Source organism: Lithobates pipiens, unplaced genomic scaffold (assembly GCF_037356315.1).
Source record: "Lithobates pipiens isolate NorthernLeopardFrog02 unplaced genomic scaffold, aLitPip1_a1.2 Scaffold_16, whole genome shotgun sequence".
In the NCBI taxonomy this organism is placed as follows: domain Eukaryota; kingdom Metazoa; phylum Chordata; class Amphibia; order Anura; family Ranidae; genus Lithobates; species Lithobates pipiens.
In genome coordinates, this window is record NW_027507748.1 from 158838506 (window position 1) to 158857731 (window position 19226).

The 19226-nt window shown below is 42.8% G+C and overlaps 1 pseudogene; it reads right to left on the reverse strand.

Annotated features, from left to right (window-relative positions):
• Positions 1-2207: 2207 nt before the first annotated feature.
• On the reverse strand, positions 2208-11753 carry LOC143984117 (transcription factor A, mitochondrial-like; annotated as a pseudogene).
• Positions 11754-19226: the final 7473 nt, after the last annotated feature.

Here is a 19226-nt window from a genome sequence, read left to right on the forward strand (position 1 = left end):
CATGCCCTCAACATTGGGAGGATGCTTTGGGGGTCTGTGACCCCTCAAAGCACCTTGTCCCCATGTTGATGAGGACAAGGGCCTCATCCCCACAACCCTGGCCGGTGGTTGTGGAGGTCTGCGGGCGGGGGGCTTATCAGAATCTGGAAGCCCCCTTTAACAAGGGGGCCCCCAGATCCCACCCCCCCCTGTTTGAAATGGTAAGGGGGTACAAAAGTACCCCTACCATTTCACAAAGAAAGTGTAAAAAATGGTTAAATAAAACAAACACACTTTTGAAAAATTCCTTTATTAAAAATAAAAAAATAAAAAAAAGATTCCAGCGGCGGTAATCCATTCTTGCTATCCAGCGACGGACGGTCATCTCTCCAGCGATGTCTCATCTCATCCAGCGCAGCGAATCCATCCTTCTTCTGTCTCCGTGGAGGAGACACTGCAGGCATTCCGGCGGCTGACGTTTCTTATATACGGAGGGCGGGGCCACCCGTCACCTGACCCCACCCCCCTCTGACGCAAGGGGAAACCCGGGGTTCCCTGTGACGTATGGGTGACCCGCACCCCTCTGATGTAACACAGGCAGGTTTCCGTTACATCAGAGGGGGGCGGGGTCACCCATACGTCACGGGGAACCCCGGGTTTCCCCTTGCGTCAGAGGGGGCGGGGTCAAAGTGACGGGTGGCCCCGCCCTCCGTATATAAGAAACGTCAGCCGCCGGAATGCCTGCAGTGTCTCCTCCACGGAGACAGAAGAAGGATGTATTTGCTGCGCTGGATGAGATGAGACATCGCTGGAGATATGACCGTCCGTCGCTGGATAGCAAGAATGGATTACCACCGCTGGAATCTTTTTTTAATTTTTTTATTTTTAATAAAGGAATTTTTCAAAAGTGTGTTTGTTTTATTTAACCATTTTTTACACTTTCTTTGTGAAATGGTAGGGGTACTTTTGTACCCCCTTACCATTTCAAACAGGGGGGGGGCCGGGATCTGGGGGTCCCCTTGTTAAAGGGGGCTTCCAGGATCTGATAAGCCCCCCGCCCGCAGACCTCCACAACCACCGGCCAGGGTTGTGGGGATGAGGCCCTTGTCCTCATCAACATGGGGACAAGGTGCTTTTAGGGGTCACAGACCCCCAAAGCATCCTCCCAATGTTGAGGGCATGTGGCCTGGTACGGTTCAGGAGGGAGGGGGGGCGCTCTCTCGCCCCCCCCTCTTTTCCTGCAGCCTGCCAGGTTGCGTGCTCGGATAAAGGGTCTGGTATGGATTTTTAGGGGGAACCCCACGTCAATTTTTTTTTTAATTTGACGCAGGGTTCCCCTTAATATCCATACCAGACCTGAAGGGTCTGGTTATGGATATTTAGGGAGAACCCCACGTCAAATTTTTTCTTAAATTTGAGGCAGGGTTCCCCTTAATATCCATACCAGACCTGAAGGGCCTGGTAATTGAATTTGGGGGACCCCCACGCTTTTTTTTTTTTTATTTATTTATTTTTTTATCAATGACTTTCAATGAGTGTTCTCTGTATTATGGAGCCGACAATTCATAATAGCTGCGAGTGATTTTAAAGGACTTTTTTTCCTGCATAAATGACACTTTGTGCAGGGACAGTTCTAAGCACGGGAAACATGCGCCCCTTCACAGGCATACTATAGACAACCCCCCCCCCCCTACGAAATTTAAAGGAATATTACACTTTTATTGTTTCACTTTAATCATTATTAAAATCACTGCTCCCGAAAAAACGGCCGTTTTTAAAACTTTTTTTTGCATTGATACATGTCCCCTGGGGCAGGACCCGGGTCCCCAAACACTTTTTAGGACAGTAACTTGCAAATTAGCCTTTAAAATTAGCACTTTAGATTTTGAACGTTGGAGTCCCATAGACTTTAATAGGGTTCTAAAGTATGCTATGTACTAGCTCCGTCGAATCTTCTTTATACATTTGACAGACACCATAAGCCTTCAAAGACAGATTCGACCGTAATTCATGTGGCTTTTCGGACGAATGCAATTTTTGAACGAAAAACAAAATAAATAAAAACGAATTTCGGGAGTAACTAAATAAATTAAGTTTTCGGACGAAAACGAAATTCCGAAACGAAATATTTTACTCTGCACATGTCTAATGCCATTTGCTATTGTCCTCCTTAAGGAACCACGTTGCACAGTCTGTGGGGTATTTAAGTACTGTAAATCCTCATGATTTTACTCTTCATGCTTTTTAGGACCTCTTGTCCTTCATTCAGCAGGTTCAGAAGACTTCTTCTTTTCCTTTTTTCCAGATTCCCTCTCTGCCGACACAAATATTCCTTTCAAAAGACGTTTTCTTATCCTAGTTCAAACAAGATCTTCATGATAAATTTTGATCATCTGTTCTTCCCAAGCCTTGAAGTCATTTTGGTACCTGACTTGTTTTTTTTCAGATAACTGCAAATACACCAGTTTTTTAAACTAGGCAAATTGTCCCACAGATGTACTAAGTGCCTCATCTTTACTAATAAAGTATTGCCTTCAGTCTCATTGTAATTTTTGTGCCAGGAAGATATTGAAGGCATTAAGACTTCTTTTGGGTCTCACAAGTAATTTGCTTTCCCTTTTCTCTCTCCTACTTTTTCTTCTTTGCATCATCTGCTTTCTTTTCTCTTTCAGTACGTCCTGGTCTAGAGGATCAAGACTCTCTTTTTATTTTTTTTTATATTTCTCTGTATTTCAAAATATCAACCCTTGCAGCATCTATATATACTTGTCTTTCAGCTTCTGAAAGTGCTCTCCATTGAGTCCCAATAATCTTGGCAAGTTCAATGACTGATGCCTCAGGGTACTGCCTAAATAGTCTTGGACGTTGCTGACTGGTAAAGTGAAAAAAAGATGACATAGGACGTTTTGGATGGTACCTTTGGTGGATCAGCTGTTGGGAAGTCCTATAACACTGGATTTTTTTGAGAACCACCTTGCTGTCGTACACTGCACAGCTAATAAAGCACTGGGAAGACTGCTGCACCTTGCAGCCTGTGAACAGCTGAGCCCGACCAACGACTTGGCAATCACCCCGACACCTCTAGACAACAGGGACACTATGTCTGCTGCACGTTCCTCCAGTCCCACTCATGCACAATTTATTTTAAGCTTCTGCCCCATAACTTCCTTCGATTGGGCAAAAGTAGCCTATATTATTACCCTCCTGTCTGGGGAGGCACTAGCTTGGGCTGCCCCTCTGTGGGAACTGAATGATCCAGTGGTTTCTAGCCTGTCTGATTTTTTTAAACTTTTTCGGAATATCTTCGGTCGTGTCTCCTCAGCGGCCAGCGCTCTTTTACGTCTCCGACAATACGCTCTTCATTTTTGTACTTTGACTACTGAGCTGAGCTGGAATATTGAGGCCCTAGTTGCAACCTTTTTACATGGCCTCTCTGATAGAGTGAAGGATAAATTAGCAGGAAGATCCCTTCTTACTGATCTGGATGGTGTCATCACCTTGTATAACCAGATTGATATTTGCTTTCAGGAGAGAGCCCTGGAAAAAAGACGCCAGCACTCCCCGTTCTTTAGGCAGCCTGAGCTCCCAGTCCCTTCTCTTCGATCTGAGGAGCACCCCCTGCCTGCTGAGGAACCTATGCAGCTGGGCTGGACCAAGTTATCTCCTGAAGAACGCGCTAGGTGCAGAACTGGGCCTGTACCTATATTGTGGGGGCCAAAGGTCATTTCCGTGACACTTGTTATCTTCGTTCATCTTTGAAAAACGCTTGAGGCTAATACATCTGGAAGGTGGAGTATTAGACCCTGAAATATCACCTTCACTTTCTTGTCTTCTCCTTTCTGTGTTCCTTCATGTCGGCGCTTCCCCTCATTCAGTCTTGGCAAATCTGGATCCGGAGCTGCTGGCAATGTCATGGATTGGGAAACTGCACCATCCATAAGACTTACCCTTTTGCCCCTTACAATGCCATTGGTGGTTTTGGCGATTGATGACACTGTTCTCCCAGGGGGCCCTATCCATACCAGACCTTTCCTGTTAAGATGTCAGTAGGGACACTCCACCAGGAGTGGATATCCTTCCTTGTCTTACCTATCATATTAGGTCTTCCTTGGTTACGGCTCCATTCTCCACACGTTGACTGGGCTGCTAGACAGATCGTGGCTTGGGGTTCCTCCTGTTCCTCTTCCTGTCTACTCAAGGTTACCCCAAAAGAGAAACTTCGTGTTGCCACCATCCCAGTATCTTCTGCTCTTAATGCTGTATATAGCAATCTCTAGGGTGTGTCCTGCAATGGTCAGACTGATGCACTCTCTAGGTGATGTGGAACTCTGGATGAGGAGCCCACCTATGACCCTGAGCCGATCATTCACTCCAGTTTGCATAACCATTTACCTTTGCCTGACCCTAATCTCCCTTGGACGCATGGCCAGGCTAACTTGCCCGTAAGTTACACAGTCGCTACGCCCTGTGATGCTATTGAGATGGTCGCTACACCTGATGATACTATTCAGTCGGCCTCTGCACCAGCTATGCCAGTCCAGCCTGTGCCCAGTGAGCTTCCTGCTTCTTCCTATTCAGGACCTTCTAACCAACCTAACCTCAGGGATCCACTGTCCTCTGCCCAGTCTGATGGTCCTATGCTTGATGTCCAGCTCATCTTTGAGGGTCTAGGGGACCCTGTTCAGACTTCTAATGGGCTTCTCATGCCCTTACACATTCCTAAGAAGCCTTTAGTCCTCAATAAGTCCTCTCATCCTTTCCCTACCTCGGTTCCGGTCTCTGAGGATAATCCAAAGTATGTGGTTAGTCAAGTTCTGGATTCCCGGCACCGTAGAGGCGATTCAGTTCGCATTGTGCGCTATATAAGTATTTCATTCATTCATTCATTAGTAGAGAGGTATAAATCACTGCATCTGAGATCTTTGCTCCTCTTCTGTTGAGGAGGTTCCATCTGGAGTTTCCCTTTAAGCCTGGAACTAGGTGGGGGAGGGGGAGGCCTCATAAGAGGGAGTACTGTCATAATCTAACATAACATTACTTAAATGGGTGACCCAGCCCCCTTCTGACAACACGGGAAAAGTCATAGGTAAGTCCCCGTGTGTCAGAGGAGGGCGGGGTCACTGGGTGGCCCTGCCCTCTGTTATTTAAGAACTGTCAGAAGAAGCGGAGCATCACACTGCTGAAGACTCCCACAGAGGTGGATCGTGTGGACGGCATGGAGAAGAAGCTGGAGCAAGATGTGGGACGAGAAGAGCGGAGGAAGAAGAAGATGAAGAAGAATATGGAGAAGAAGGACAACACTGAAGGAAGACCAGAAGAAAGAAGATGAGAGAAGAAGGGCAAAGAAGAAGAATTTAATAAAAGACATGTCAAAAACTGTCTTTTGTCTTTAACTTTTTTGTCACTTTTGTTTGTGAAATGGTAGGGGTACATTTATACCCCATTACCAATTCACACGGGGGGCAGGATCTGGGGGTCCCCTTGTTAAAGGGGGCTTCCAGATTCAAATGAGCCCCCCACCCACAGACCCCAACAACCACTGGGCAAGAGTTGTGGGGTTGAGGGCCTTCTCCCCATCAACATGGGGACAAGGTGCTTTGAGGGGCTACCTCAAAGCACCCTCCCAATGTTGAGGGCATGTGGCCTGGTATGGTTCGGGGGGGCGCTCTCTCATCCCCCCTCTTTTCCTGCGGCCTGCTAGGTTGCGTGCTTGGATAAGGGTCTGGTGTGGATTTTTGGGGGGACCCCATGCCATTTTTTTACGTTTTGGTACAGGGTTACCCTTAATATCCATACCAGACTTGAAGGGCCTGGTATGGAATTTAGGGGGACCCCCACGCATTTTTCTTTAAATTTTGGTTCGGGGGTTCCCCTGTGGGGAAATCCCCATGCCATTTTTATCAATGAACTTTTATGTGTATTGCGGACCGACAACTCATTATAGCCGCAAGTTTTAAATTCCTTTTTTTTCCTTTAGAAATTTAATTTTGCTTTCAGACTGTTCTAAACACAGTAAACATGAACCCTTTTACAGGCATGCTATAGACAGCCCCAGGTACGAAATTTAAAGGAATATTGCACTTTTATTGTTTCACTTTAAGCATTATTAAAATCACTGCTCCCGAAAAAAACTGACGTTTCTAAAACTTTATTTTTGCATTGATAGACATCCCCTGGGGCAGGACCCAGGGCCCCAAACACTTTTTAGGACAATACCATGCATATAAGCCTTTAAAATTAGCACTTTTGATTATTCATGTTCATGTCCCATAGACTTTAACGGTGTTCGCATGTTCAAACACATTTTTTGCCTGTTCGCATGTTCTGGTGCGAACCGAATGGAGGCCTGTTCGTCTCATGCCTATTTTCTAAGGTTCTCTAACAAACCTCGGAGGACTTCACAGAACAGCTATTTATACTGTTATTAAATTACACCCAAGTGAACTCTAGTTACTAATTAGGTGACTTCTGAAGGCAATTGGTTACACCAGATTGTAGTTAGGGGTAGCAGTAGAGGGGGTTGAATACAAATGCACGCCACACTTTTCAGATATGCATTTGTAAAAAAAAGTTGAAAAACATTTATAATTTTTCTTCCACTTCACAATTATGTGCCACTTTGTGTTGGTCTATCACGTAAAATCCCAATATAACATAAATAGGGATAAGTGCAGTGCTAAGAGAATAGGAAAAGGATGATGGGAAATAATTGTATGAGAGAGACATATTAAATGGATATATGAAAAAATTATGAGAAGTATTTTTTATAAAAATAAAGAAAAATATAGTACGATGATAAAACCACCTCAAAACTATGAGGAAAACGGGCAACAGCCTCATTGACTAGAATTAGGTAAAAAGGACAAGACAGATATAAGAGTAAAATGATAATTGATGAAAGAAATATGAAATAACAAATTCAAATGAAATGAAGAGAAAAAGGGAAGATATAGGAAATGAGAAAGCGTAATAAATAAAAATACACTGTAAAAAGGAATTCATGGCAAGTTAAAGTGAACTTACTATAATGATATAATTAACCACTTGCTTACTGGGCACTTAAACCCCCCTCAGTCCCAGACCAATTTTCAGCTTTCAGTGCTCTCACATTTTGAATGACAATTACTCAGTCATGCAACACTGTAACCAAATGATTTTTTTGTCCTTTTCTTCATACCAATAGAGCTTTCTTTTGGTGGTATTTGATCACCTCTCGGTTTTTTATTTTCTGCGCTATAAATGAAAAAAGACCGAAAATTTTGAAAAAAAATGAATTTTTCTTCGTTTCTGTGACAAAATTTAGCAAATTAGCAATTTTTCTTCATAAATTTTGGCCACAATTTATACTACTACACATCTTTGGTAAAAATAACCCAAATTTTTGCATATTATAGGATCTGTGTGAAATTTATAGAGTCTACAAGCTATGGTGCAAATCATAAAGATTTGCAAAAAAAGATCACATCTGATGTACTAAGGCCTATCTCCATTCTTGAGACCCCTTTTTGGAAAGTAGACATTCCAATGTATTTAGTAAGAGGCATGGTTAGTTATTTTAAGTTGTCATTTTTTCCCATAATTCTTTGCAAAATTACGATTTTTTTTTTTTTTTTTTTCACAAAATTTTCATTGTAATAGCTTATTTCTCCCACACGGAATGTGCATACCACAAATAACACCCCAAAATACATTCTGCTACTCCTCCTGAGTATAACGATACCACATGTGTGAGACTTTTACACAGCCTGACCACATACAGAGGCCTGATTTATTGCACAGATGTGCAGATTTGTTGCACGGATGTGCACTGATGAGGCGGCAGATGGGCACTGCTGAGGCGGCAGATGGGCACTGCTGAGGCGGCACAGATGGGCACTGCTGAGGCGGCACAGATGGGCACTGCTGAGGCGGCAGATGGGCACTGATGGGTCGGCACAGATGTGCACTGATTTATTGCACGGATGTGCACTGATTTATTGCACGGATGTGCACTGCTGAGGTGGCAGATGGGCACTGCTGAGGCGGCAGATGGGCACTGCTGAGGCGGCAGAGATGGGCACTGCTGAGGCGGCAGAGATGGGCACTGCTGAGGCGGCAGAGATGGGCACTGCTGAGTCGGCACAGATGGGCACTGCTGAGTCGGCAGATGGGCACTGATAGGTCGGCACAGATGTGCACTGATTTATTGCACGGATGTGCACTGATAAGGCAGCAGATGGGCACAGATGGGCACTGCTTAGGCGGCACAGATGGGCACTGCTTAGGCGGCACAGATGGGCACTGCTGAGGCGGCACAGATGGGCACTGCTTAGGCGGCACAGATGGGCACTGCTGAGGCACAGATGGGCACCGATTGGTACAGATGGGCACCGATTGGCACTGGCTGGCACTGGCGGGCACTGGTGGTGCACAGGTGGGCACTGGCGGTGCACAGGTGGGCACAGGTGGCCACAGGTGGGCACAGGTGGCCACAGGTGGGCACAGGTGGGCACTGGCAGGGTAGATCTGGGCACTGGCAGGGTAGATCTGGGCACTGGCAGGGTAGATCTGGGCACAGGTCGGGTTTTTATAAGTTTACTGTCACTTCACACACTCACAAAAACCTTCGGTCTCCTCACACGCTATCGCTGTGTGAGGAGACACGTTCGGCAATGGGTGATGATCTCATTTGTTTACATTTGAGATCATCACCCATTGGAGGAGGCGATCGCGCTGTAAACGGCCGCTGTGATTGGCCGTTTACAGCGATCTGTGATTGGCTGTGTCCAGCGGACACGGCAAACACAGATTTTCCCCGATGCGCGCTCCCGGGAGCGCTCGGGGAACTCTTAAAGGGGACGACGTCAATAGACGTAGTCCCGGAAATTGAGATCCGCGCTGTAGACGTCTTTTTACTATAGCGCGGATCTCAAGTGGTTAATGATGGAGCAGATAGAAATGTCCACTAAGGGGTTTCTCACACATGTGGTTTTTAAGGCTCAAGAAGTGCACAGCTGAGCCGGTAAGAAAGTGCAGAGCTGGGCTGCCCCTCTATGGGAAGTTCGCCTAGGAAACGGCCAAAATAAGGACGTAAGAAAGAGAAAATAAATAACCAGTGAAGATACAATGTATTCAAATCGAATAAATAAATATATTACCTCAGAAATACAGAGTGGCGCTCTAACGTGCAGGGAAACGCACACCCCGCATGTAGAGCTGAGAAAGAAAGCCTGCCTTATATCTCCCCCATCCATCGAGCCGGCGTCTGACGTCACCGGCTCGATGCGGACAATGTGGGGAGAGAACTAAGCATGTGCGGGAAAGGCTCGGCTGACGGCAAAAACTACAGTACCCAGCATTCCGCTGTGCTGGGAAAGATACGATCACAGCAGAGCGGACGCCAGCAGAGGATGACAAACGAAAGAGCTGGCCGTCCTCTCATTCGGCAACGGCGGAGAGAGGAGGCGGGTGCAGTCCTGCCAGGCCAATCCAATGTCCCACACCAATGGAACAATGCCCAATGGATGTGAAGAATCCACGGAGACACCCTGTGTGTCCGTATGCCTCCAACGATGGGTGAGGTGGCATGACGACCATATATCAGGGGAACCCATGAAGTAGATGTAATCTACCGAACGGGATGCTGGCAACAAGTGGGGCGCCATACAGTGGATGACAATAATTGAGAACAACGGAGAACCCTATATAAAAAAGGACAATCCGTTGCACCCAGTGATCACACAACAAAAGGATACAAACACAATATACAAAATTTAAGGAAATTAACAAATAAATAGAATTTATTTACAGACAATAATAACATAGAGAAATGTTAAAGAGAAAGTATATATAATGAAATAAAATAGAGAAACCAGTGCAAATTCTCGTCCTGCTACACCCTATCACTAACTCGAAGAGGTATTGGACAGGAAGTCTAAGGGATGCCTTCATGTCAGCTGGACTTCTACTAGTTATGTGACACATTACTTAATATTAAACTCACATATGGCAGAATGTTAGTAGATAACATAGGTTCTTCCATTGACAGTTGAATGACAGGGAAGATGGGGCTTAATCACAATTTGGGAAGATGTTTAGACCCCATGTACAGTCCAGAGCTAGTATTTAAAGTGCTCCACAGGGACACATGCATGCTTATATTAGAGCTGCATTATTCTGACTAAAATGAGAATCACAATTTTTTTCTTAGAATAAAGATCACAATTCTCTCACGATTCTCGCGTCGTAACATCTCTACAATATACAAAAAAATTGGGCTAACTTTACGGTTTAGTTCTTTTTTTTTTTATTCACTGAAGTGTATTTTTACTCCAATAATTGCATTTGAAAGACTGCTGTCATTTTATTCCCTAGGGTCTCCGCAAAAAATAAATAAATGTATATATATATATATATATATATATATATATATATATATATATATATATATATATATATATATATATATATATATATATATATATATATATATATATAATGTTTGGGGGTTCAAAGTAATTTTCTAGCAAAAAATACAGATTTACATTTTGTAAAAAAACTAGTGTCAGAAAAAGGTTTAGTTTTTAAATTTAAACTGCCCTCAGCTACGCACTGAAGTTCATTCCTTTGATCTAAGAGCAAAGTTACAATATTTATAGTTATGTACCAGTGCAAACAATGTTGTGAAAATCTTGGCTGCTGTTTTGTTCCTTTTGAGAGCTAAGGCTGGATTCACACCTATGCATTTTTTGTGCTTTTTGAATTTTGCAGATTTGCACTACAGTCTATTTAACATGGTTTTCTATGGAACGTGTTCTGTAGTACAAATCTGCAAAATGCAAAAAGCACTAAAAAAATGCATAGGTGTGAATCCAGCCTAAGTGAGCAGTGAATTCTCTACACTTGTTTCATGAATGAATCAGGAAATTCTGCATAGAGATTGTGAGGGAGGTTTAATCGAGATCACATTTTTTTAACGATTAAGCATGCAGCTCTAGCTTATTTGCTCAAAAGGTTTGCATTGTTTAGGAGGGGTGGGAACTCACCCCTCCATAAAGGCACAGGGGCGCGCTGGACACCCAGCATATAGTACCATGGCAGCAAAAGCATCCAGTGCACCCCCTTCCAGTATTCCAACAGTACAAACAAATGGCCACTGCCCCAACTATAACTGGCCTATGCAGCAAGGAGCACAGGGTAGGGTAACACATGTCAAACAAAACCAAAGGAAATTCACAGCTCAATTTGCCAACCAGCTTGCAACAAACCAAATGATCCTGCCTAACAAATTGCATTAAAAACATGTGCTCCTTGCTGCACAGGCCAGTTATAGGTGGGGGCAGTGGCCATTTGGTTGTACAGTTGGAATATTGGTGAGAGGATACACTGGAAGCTTTTGCTGCCATTGTGCTATATGCTGGGTGTCCAATGTGCCCCTGTGCCTTTAAAGAAGGGTCCCCCCCCCCCAGGCTTACCTGTCCTCTATGGAGGCTCTCAAAAATGTATAGAGTTAGGATTGCAGATAATACTGGTGTGCTGTTAAGTGGCAATGCATGTATTTGCAAATGTGTGCAAACTAAACCCCTGTTTTTAATTAAAACTGTTAGACAGGATAATACAGTTTGTTACAAGCTGGTTGGTAAGTTGAGCTGGCAATTTTCTTTGGTTTTGTTTGACATTCGTCACCCTTCCATTTGCTCCTTGCTGAGTAGGCCAGTTATAGGTGGAGTTAGTGGCCGTTTGTTTGTACCATTGGAATACTGGTGAGGGGATGCAGTGAAAGCCTTTGCTGCCATTGTGCTATATGCTGGGTGTCCAGTGCACCCATGTGCCTTTAACCACTTCCCACCCGGCCAATGCATATATATACGGCTGGGTGGGAGCCGTCTACTCCTGATAGGACGTTCAGGAACGTCCTTCAGAAGTAGCGGGATCGTGCCCGCGTGCGCGTGCCCGCGCAGCGGCGTGATCCCGATGTGCTCGTGTCACCCGGACACGGCACATCTCAGATCGGCAGGAGGGCTCTGTGATTGGCCCTCCTGATCACATGACGGCTGTGTCCAATCACGGCCATCATGTGATGTAAACAAACAGCCGGTTGCTAGGCAATCGGCTCTCCTCTCCTCACACGGAAGTCATCGCTGAGGAGAGGAGAGAAGAACGCTGCAGCCGGCTGATGATCAGTGAGTATGAGCTGTTTTTTACAACACATCACACATTACATTACAACACATCACACAGTACAAACACAGTCCCCAAAACACACATGTCCCCAAAACATACATGTCCCCAAATAATAAAAACACATGTCCCTAATAATAAAAACATGTCCCCCACATATGTCCCACTAAAATCACATGTCCCAATGATTATCTGCACACATATGTACGTGATCACCTGCACACATATGTACATGATCATTTGCGTACATATGTCCCTGATCACACAAACCAATTATTATACACTTAACTGAATTTTTTTTACCAAAAACATGTAGAAGAATACATTTTGGCTTAAATGTATGACAAAATTTGATTTTATTGGATTTCTTTTCAAATAGAAAAAAGAAAATATTGTTTTTCTTCCAAATTTCCGCTTTTTTTGCGCTTATATCGCAAAAAAAAAAAAACGGAGTCGTGAATAAATAACACCAAAATAAAGCTCTATTTGTGCGAACAAAATGATAACAATTTCATTTGGGTACAGTGTAGCACGACCGCGCAATTGTCACTGAAAGCGCTAGAGCGATGAAAGCTGAAAATTGGGCTGGGAAGGAAGGGGGTGAAAGTGCCCTGTAGTGTAGTGGTTAAAGAAAGGCAGCTCCTTCCATGTTTACTTGCCCTCTATCTATCCATTATTATGCATGTGCTTCTACTATGGAGGCTCTCAAAAATGTATAGAGTTAGAACTGTAGATAATACTGTGGTGCCATGAAGTAGATCTGCAGCTTACACTTGTATTTGCAAATGTGTGCAAACGAAACCCCTGTTTTAACGCAAACTGTAATTTGGTTTGTTACAAGCTGTTTGGTAAGTTGAGCTATGAATTTTCTTTGGCTTTGTTTGACCAAAACCCATATTTTTCATGTAAATTGTTATTGCAAAAGTAATGCATAAAGAATAATTCCAATAAGAGTTAAATGACAACTTCAGTATTGAATTGGTCTTCAGCTGGAACTGCAGTATTTTCTGTGCAATAATTTTGTTTGCATTAGCACAAGTGATTTGCTCAGTGCCATGTTCTGCTTCAATAACAAACCTCTCTTTTCTGATTCTATGGATACTCAATAACTCTAGCTTGTCCATATACAATCAATAGCACATGTTTACTACATCTTGCTTTTTACAGACCGAAAATAGTTGACTATGGACATAACAGCGATTAAGGCACTTTAATATATTGTTCCTTCCTATTCCCTATGTAGACTAGATTTTCTGACATGTGTGAAAGGTAAATTTGAAACCACATCAGTGAGCCTTTTGACAATCCATTCTTGACAATCCTATCAGTGGACAATGTAGTAGGAGCAGACATCATTGACACAAGATGTGACCCCAGGGGATGTGCTTGAAGAAGGAAATGTAAAGCGCATTTATAATTTAGACTTACTTTTCTGTACAGAAACCTTTTCAGTTAGTCTGGAGAAGTTGCTTAGCAACCTCTATTGCATGAAAACATCAGCTGTGCAGTGATATAAATATGAAAAATACAGCGACTGTGGAAAGGCAAAAGAAAAAAAAAAAGACCTTGAATAACAAAAGCACCAACATGCATACAAATGCAGCCAAAATATGTATCTCTAAAGTGAAGGAGACAAATGCACTGAGGATGTATTCTCATGTGACAGCAAGATAGAGGGTGTGGATATGCTTAAAGCAAGAATAAAATGTGCTTGAATGAGTTATTACCAGCTATGTCCTCACCAGTTATCTGGGGATATAACAGTAATGAAGCATTTTAACATTAGAGTTCCAAAAGACATATACTTGGTCTTGCACTAAAAACCCAAAAAAAGAACAGTCTGGGACATGTATTTAGTATGATGTCTGTACCTATAAACCACTATTAGTAACAATGGCTTGTAAGAAAGTTAAAGCTCTTAGGACCCAGATTTACCCCAACCCTTCCTTTCCTCCAGAGCATGTCCCAGAATTCATTTGTTTTATTTTTCTTAGTTCTGTGTGACATTATAAACTTAAAGTGATACTAAAGTCTTGCTTTTCTTTTTGTTAAAAATAACAAACATGTTATAGTTACCTGATCTGTGCAGTGGTTTTGCACAGAGCAGCCCAAATCCTCTTCTCGGGTCCCTCTTCGGTGCTCCTGGCCTCTCCCTCCTGTTGAGTGCCCCCACAGCAAGCAGCTTGTTATGGGGGCACCCAAGCCACAGCTCCCTGTGTCCAATAAGACACTGAGCTTGAGCCGACCCGGCCTCCTCTCTCTCTCTCATCATTGGCTCACAGACTTTGATTAACAGCAGGCAATGGCACTTTGCTGCTGTCTCAGCCAATGATGAGGGAATGTCCCGGCTAGCCGAGACTCGTGTGCAACATTCCTGGATCAAGATGGCACTCAGGTAAGTATTAGGGGGGCTGAGGGGGATTGCTGCACACAGAAGGCTTTTTGTGTTATAATGCATAGAATGGATTAAGATAAAAAAAAACTTCTGCCTTTACAACCACTTTCATTATAAAATTCTTGTAGGTGCTGGTGACAGGAGAGATCAGCAGGGTGCTTCTGGGAGTCAAGGCAGCAGTACTGTTTTGCTGGGAATTAAATCAATATATACACGCATACACTGTGGAACAGTTGATACTAAAGTCTCATATTTTTTTTGTTAAAAAACAAACAAACATGGTATACTTACCTGCTCTGTGCAGTGGATTTGTTAGGAGCAGCCCTGATCCTCCTCTCCTCTTCGCTCCCTCCTGTTGAGTGACCACACAGCAAGCAGCTTGCTATGGAAGGCACCCAAGCCTAACCACAGCTCCCTGTGTCCATTCAGACATGGAGCCGAGGCCTAGCCCAGCCTTCTTTCTCTCATCATTGGCTGACTGACTTTAATTGACAGAAACAGGAGCCAATGGCACTGTGCTGCTTTTTCAGCCAATGAGGAGAGGAGTCCCGGGCAGCTGAGACAATCCTGGCACATTGCTGAATCTAGATGGGGCTCAGGTAAGTGTTAGAGGGCCCGAGGGGGGCTGATGCATACAGAAGACGTTTTATCTTAATACATAAGATAGATAGATAAGATACATTAAGATAAAAAAAAAATCTGCCTTTACAATCACTTTAACATTTATAATCTGCTGATCGTGCACTTTAATCCAAAGGCAGCTCCTGGGGTATAGGTAAACAAGGAGGAATTATTGACATGGGGACAGGTTAAGTTCTGTGGTCTAGCAAGAGAGAACTTAGGTCAGACTAATAACATTGCCCCGAATTTAGTGCAGAAGAATCATTGTCAGCTCACTATTGGAAGTCAGAAGCTCACTGGATTTCTGATGAAATCAACAGATATTTTTCTGTGCATGAAGCATGTGTGGCTGAGATGTACTTATGTTTAAAATTCTTATACAAGGTTTCTAAATGTTTGATAGTCATAACTATTTTTATGCTTTTGAAAACACAGTAACCAATTCAAAGAAGACAACATTAGGGCAGTGTTTTTGTAGTATTCCCTTGTTTATTGCCTATGTAGATAAAAGCTAATGTCACGGTTCACAATACACAAGGAGCTCATCCGGTACATGCCACAGAGGTAATATTCATAATGGGTGAATAACAAGCTATTAAGGGTCTGATAATTACTATATAATCAGGAATGAACATACAGTATGTGGAACTTAATGTGGTATAAGTGTTCATAGCCAGCTAAAGCTAAAATATCCACAATTCTGCTCATATCTTCTTCACATTTAGTACATTCTATTCCTATAAGTCCCAGTTTCTGTTCATTTTCCATAATTTGGATAGTAAAATTGCTTCTTCCCTTAGCTAAATGTCTGTCATACATCTTATGTGCAATGAAGCATCCTTGACAAAATTTCCTTTAATCTGTGCCTATAATGGAAAATGTTAGCAAAGGGCAGAGCATGAAAGTATATCTGGCATTACATTAAACTGCTTCTGTCATATCCATCATACATATTACAGCATTGTCATGTCAGTCAAGCTTATATTATTATCTATTCAATTACATTAATCTATATGCTCCATCTTTATCTGGAGATTCTTGAGTTACTTGAATTACATTCTTAGTCTTCATGTCTGCTGTAGAAAAGGAATCAACAAATGAACATGACTTTTGAACTCACCGTTAAAATTCTTTTCACAGAATCCATTGAGGGACCCAGCTGTATAGTAAGAAACCTAGGGTTATAATGTTGCCTATAGAAGAGATGCACATTAGGTATATAGAAAAAATAAAGAAGGCTTTAACCCCCTCCTACCTATCATCTGCTCTATTAAATTAGTTCAAATATAGAAAAATTACATATGAGGTGAAATAGCTGTATTTCTCAATATGCTCTGAGAAAAGGATGGTAAGGGTACAAATCCTATTTTCTCTGTCACCCATTAAGGGACACAGCTTGATAGTAAGAACTATGGATGTCCAAAAGCAGCCCAAAATGAGGCCAGCATACCCACCAACACTGATGAACCAACCCAACAAGGAAACATCAAAAAGGAGATCAAGAACATTAAAAAGCCTCTTGCTGAACCTTTTTAAACAAAGCTAGCATCTGTGGAAGCAGATACATCAGGTTTGTAAAACCTAGAATAATAATATGTACACAAGACAACTTTGCAAAATTGTGACACAAAGAGCTGGTGTAAAAAAAACAAAAAAAAAACAAGGGCAGTGAGACCAAGAAACACTCACTGCCCTAGTAGATTGGCCTTAAGCCTAGGGTCACATGGGCCCAATGTCGTGCGGCATTGGCCAGTTCAATAGAAACCAGCCAACATTTGTGAGTACTGCAGTCGGTCATACTGAAGACAGCCATTTGACCAGCTTAAAGGGGCACGACCAAAAAAGCTCTGCTGATTGGCCCCAGATCAGCATTCTCAGCCAATGGCGGAGAGTGCTAACCAGAGTGTTCTGGTGGGAGGGGGGACAAAAAAAATTACAACTTAAAAAACTCACCATGCTACTTACTTAATACCTTGGAATGTCTACTTTCTAAAAAGGGGTCATTTGGGGGGTATTTGTACTTTCCTGACTCGTTAGTGTCTCAAGAAATAAGATACACGTGATGTACTGAAGGCCTGATCAGATGTGATCAATTTTCAGTGATTGGCATCATAGTTTGGAGACTCTAATTTTCACAAAGAACAAATAATTTATACATTCATTTGGGTTATTTTTACTAAAGATATGTAGCAGTATAAATTTTGGCCAAAATTAAGAAAAATTACTAATTAGCAAAATTTAATGACAGAAACAAAGAAAAGGGCATTTTTTTTCCACAATTTTTTTTTTTTATTATTTATAGCACAAAAATTTAAAAAAAAATATCCTAGCGATTAACTCCCACCAAAAGAAAGCTCTATTTGTGTGAAAAAAAGGGTGCAGGTTTCATATGGGTACAGTGTTGCATAACTGAGTAATTGTCAAACTTTGAGAGTGGTAAATGCTGAAAATTGGTCTGGACAGGAAGGGGGTGTAAGTGCACTGTATTGAGGTGATTAAAGAATGTATGGACAAAAGTAGATAAGGAGACTCAAAAACAAAAAACTAAAAAAATACCAAAGAGATATTAATGACTACCAGCAGAATATGGTATGTAAGTGGCAGGCAGGGAGGGGGAATCAAGGGCTTCATCCATGGAAGGGGAGGAGGGACGCCTCCACCCCATCCAGTATGAGAGAGAGAAGAGAGAAGAGAGAAGAGAGAAGAGAGAAGAGAGAAGAGAGAAGAGAGAAGAGAGAAGAGAGAAGAGAGAAGAGAGAAGAGAGAAGAGAGAAGAGAGAGAGACCCACAGGGAAGTAGGTAAAGGGAAGCTAACAAAGGAATATGATCAAGTCAAAATGGCCCCTCCCCCCCAAGGTCACACCCATCTCAATATTTGAACCAACAGTATAATCTACCTACACATAATAGATTTGCACCACTATACCCACAATCAGAACCAGTTTATTCTGATATGCATGTAGGCCCTTATAGGATTTTCACCAACACTACACAGGAGGACCACAGGGTCACCACCATCAAGGCACTCCCCAGGGATACACACACCCAAACAGGGGTTCGAGAGGGAGGGGCAGACATGTATCAAGGGGGAGAAGTGGAAGGGAAACATATTGGCCACCACCTCCATATTGGGTACCACCACCACCATGGGCACAATGCCCATTGTACACACAACCACCAACATGAGCACCAGTAACAGCACATACATACAGAGAAGATTCAGAGGGAGAAAGAGCCACAGAGGCAGCAGAGGTAGGCACCACAAAAAGAAAGACAATAGGGCAGGGCATTTTTTATTTAAGTGGTATTGAGTTCACAGAGGCAGAGATAAATTTTTGGGATTCTGGATTAAAATTTGCAACAGACCAACCAAAGAATTCAAGGCATACATCGACCTACAAAGGTTTGTACGCAAATTAAACATTAAAAAAATATTAGCAGATGTTTTAAATAACTCCCAAGATTCCCCCACAAAATACAAGCATAGTGGACTGAGAAATAGTTCTACTTTTAACCCCAAAACCCCTAATCATCATTTCTTGGAAGTTTTTAAGTCTATGGTAGAAAAGGATTTAAAGCGTGTAAAAACCTCTAAAAAAATGGAATTACGTACCAGTAATGTCCTTTTCCAGGAGTCTTTCAGGACAGCCACCTTAGAGAGACACCGGCTCCTCCCCTCTGAGGAAACACCGCCTTCAATTTCATAATTTAAGCCTCCTCCTCCCTTCGTTCCTCAGTTCTTCCAGAGTACCTCCGGCCAAACTGGGGAGACACAAGAACACGTCAAACAAATAAACTTTTTAAGTCTTACCTGACGGTCTCATGTAATGAGTTCCCGATGATCTGCAACAATTTGGGTGGGAACCGGTGCTGTCCTGAAAGACTCCTGGAAAAGGACATTACCGTTACGTAATTCCATTTTTCCCCAATCGTCTTTCAGGACAGCCACCTTAGAGAGGATAAGCGAGTATATTACCTTAGGGTGGGACTACTGCCTGTAGCACCTTACGACCAAAGGCTTGGTCTTTGGCTGACAGAAGATCCAGTCTATAGTGTCTCACAAACGTAGAAA